This window comes from Eptatretus burgeri, chromosome 11 (assembly GCF_056783735.1).
Source record: "Eptatretus burgeri isolate ZD-2024b chromosome 11, Ebu_testis_v1, whole genome shotgun sequence".
In the NCBI taxonomy this organism is placed as follows: Eukaryota; Metazoa; Chordata; class Myxini; order Myxiniformes; family Myxinidae; genus Eptatretus; species Eptatretus burgeri.
Genome location: NC_140971.1, coordinates 77404962 through 77408549, shown reverse-complemented (window position 1 = coordinate 77408549; position 3588 = coordinate 77404962). Strand labels below are relative to the sequence as shown.

The 3588-nt window shown below is 48.3% G+C and overlaps 1 long non-coding RNA gene across 1 annotated transcript; it reads right to left on the bottom strand.

Moving 5' to 3' along the window:
- Positions 1 to 710: 710 nt before the first annotated feature.
- On the bottom strand, positions 711 to 3103 carry LOC147017428 (uncharacterized). The gene is made up of 2 exons (XR_015049742.1): positions 2261 to 3103; positions 711 to 1533 (listed from the first exon to the last, which is right to left on the bottom strand). It is a non-coding gene; the product is annotated as an uncharacterized LOC147017428 (long non-coding RNA).
- Between the last annotated feature and the right edge of the window lie 485 nt (positions 3104 to 3588).

Below are 3588 nucleotides of genomic sequence, written 5' to 3'. Positions count from 1 at the left end.
CACACTTTTCAGCACTTGTATGGACTGGATTCTGGGGATGGTGTCTGAGAGGTCAAGCTGCGGTGCATCGTTTGGGAATGTCAAGATCTCTAACCATGATATCTCAAGGATATGGGGATTGGCCTGGCATCTGCCTGGGGGATGGCCAGATGGAGTACCAAGTAATGGTACTCTTTGACAAAGGAGATCTTTGTGATGTGAAAATACACAAAGCTCGTGCCAGCTTCATTTACGGAGGAGCTGGATGTATCAGGTGGATTCCCTGAGGAAGACACCATATCTGGTTTTTGTGCTTCTGAACACCAATGAGAAGGATATATTGTTGCGGGGCCGGGTATCGGTGGCAAGCACGACCGCTAGAGGGAGCAGTAGAGTCGGCTCCACCGAACACCCGGAATTTAGGTCGTGATTCTCGGATAAGTCCGAAAGGCATGGGTCCCTTACTCGACCATGAATCGCCAATAATTCAACCGCGTCGGGTAGGGTCAATTGCCAAACTTCAATATACCTAATTACCCACGCGGCAAAGCTACCAGGGAATTCACACCCTCGACGGACCTCGAGCAGAATGAGCCGGTACCGTGCCCGAACCGTGTGTAACCCGAGCAGAGGTTACCAAGGCCTGTCGGTCCAAATGAACAATTTACTGCCTTGCTATTTCTCAACACACACCGTGCCAAGCCAATGGAAGAAACACAGAAACGAGCTGGAACATTTAACAAAAGCGATATTTATTTACAATGGGGCAGGGAAGCACGCAAGAAGGCAAGGTTAACCGAATAAAAGGAATGCAATTTATGTACAAGCACTTAAACATTTCTACTTAAAAGACGGGCCCACACACAGACACACCCCCCAAAAGAAATGGTGGCGCGGCCTTTATTGATACCCCCAGCTCGGAGAGAAGGTGATCTAGAGGTAAGAGCTGGCTTGGACCTTCCCGCTTCGTGCGGTTCTCGACAATCGGGCCCGGCGGGACTCGAACCCGCAACACGATGCCGCTCCAAGCACCAGGTACAGAGGATATCGTCGGGCACGCTCCACCGGCAAAAACAGGCAATGAGGCAGGCAAAGCAAGTCAGCTCGGCAGGCAGGCAAGCAATTATCTTCCGGCTCGCAGGCAGGCGATTCACGGCGGGAAGACTCAGACTCTCAGCCTCAACCAATGAACCCTCCCACTCTCTCACTCGGTCACCCCCACACAACTATAACGTTTTTCTTGACAGGGGGGAGGGATCCGTCTCGTGTCATTCCCCTCATTGAACAGGCGTGTCGGGCGATCTCCCGACCGTCCGAGATTGGTCGGGGGAGGTGCTCATTTCTCCGCCCCTCGACCAGGAAGTCAAGCAGCAATATGTTGTGTTGGCTCCCCATTGGCCGAGAGGCGGCAGACTTGCTCGCACCCCTCCGATTGACAGAGGGGTGCCATGCCCGTATTTGGAGCGAAATTCAAGACGCCAACGTCCGAAGAAACCCCGCCTTGCACATTGGTCTCCGCCCACGTACATGCTGACATGCACACGTGCAATGGTGCTGGTGGAGAATGGTGGAAGGAAGCGAAGGCAGGTGTCGTTAGGATTTTTACATTTTAAACTTCACAACTATAAAATAACTCACAGCGCACGTACAATTAATCACCCATTAAACATAGGACGGGACTCTAACTAGAAACACATACTTACTGATATAGCTGATCTATAGTTCCCGGCTGTTGTGTGCAGCAAGCTTCCAAATTCGCAACAGTGTGTGTGTGTGTGTGTGTGTGTGTGTGTGTGTGTGTGTGTGTGTGTGTGTGTGTGTGTGTGTGTGTGTGTGTGTGTGTGTGTGTGTGTGTGTGTAATCCATTGACTGCTTGTTTGCATTTACAGGAAATGATAGGAACTCAAGACCTGTTGGTCTCTGCTGGTGTTGGCTTAACGGTTTGGGTGGCTGGCTTAAGATCTTTGGGTCTTGCGTTCAAGACCTCTGTTTTAACCGTCGAATTAACACCAGGTGGGTTGACTCAGCCAGTCATCCTTCCGGGTTCGACAAAATGAGTACCATATTACTGGAAACAGGGGGCACTGCATCAGTGGCACAGTGGTGCCCCCAGAAATTGATTCAGCCAAGCAGCCACAGTCTGCACACGAACAAATAAATAAATATTTCGGTCTCATCCATGGATATTTTTCGTATTTCTGATACGAGAAACACCCGTTCCCTTCAGGAGCAGCCTGGGTTGGATGGACGTTAAGCCGAGCGTCCCAAATCCTGGCCTTACCTTGTGGATGTTAAAGGACACTGTGTGTGCGGAGGAATGAATAGATCACTATTTCCGGCTGCGAAGGCAATGGCAAACTACCCAACGTAATCCTTGCCATGGGGCTGCTTTGGAGTGGGGAGACAAAGAGGTCAGAGAGAGGGTGGTGGCGGGGAAGCGTGGAGAGAGGAGGACACAATGAATGTCACCTGCAGGAGGTGTGGCTGTTACGCAGGCATGATGGGCTAAATGACCTGCACCTGTTTCCTTGAATGCTCTGCTGTTCGTTAAGCATGCGTTAGGTGGCAGGAGTAAAGGGGTTACAACCAAACACCTGTGATTTACGACCACGAGTTACAATCACTCTTAATAACGCCTTTGTAATGATTTCTCCCACGGTAGTTCATAAACATCAGAGGAAGCATAATCGATAGTGTTCACCATAAGTCTCTGATCAATCGATGGCAAGAGTCAGGGTCCTTGGAAACTAGATCAGCCTTTATCAATTTAACCTACGATTACAACGAAGCTTTTGACGTGGAATCACTCATGAGTGCAAGAAGCTGTATGCTATGGGGGTGGTAAACCATTTTGAATGAACAACTGTATGATAACCAAATGTTGAGATATTTGAAGAATGTCTAACTGATTCAATGGCCATCCGGATCATCAGCTGTAGGAAAGAAGGTGAACCGACTTTTCTGGCATGAACCTTTCTAAAATATCAGGAGTGAGAGCTTTATGAATCTCCATCTATCTACATCCATCCATCCGTGTGTGTCTGTCTCTCTGTCTGTCTGTCTTTCTCTCTCTGCCTGTCTCCCTCTCTCTCTCTCCCACCCCCCCTCTCTCCCTCGGCAAAGCCGTAAAATGTTGCCTCACCTACTTTCCCCAAGGTAGTAAGCATGCCTCTCTCAACATTTGGTTGAGATAATTAATTGTGGTGATTTTTCCACTGACGCAGACAAACCAACACTCGTCTTTACAAAGACTCATTTTCCATTGTGTACAATGCTTACTACAGTGAAGCAGTAGCCCATTGTTATACGTAATTTTCTATCCATTAATGCATTGATTCACAAATCCAGTAGATTGTAGTGTTACGAATCCGGAACCCATCGCACACAACCACCAGGGTCCCTATAGAACAGTTATATCAATAAATCTGTGTTTCTAGACAGGGTTCCTTCCCCTTTGTTTAATGGGTGAATAATTGTACGTGCGCTGTGAATTATTTTATAGTTAGACCTTTTGTTACATCAATCACTACATCAACAATATCCTCCTTCGTTTCTCGTCCCACCATCATCCATCGGCACCATTAAACACGTACGTGTCAGCACGTACAT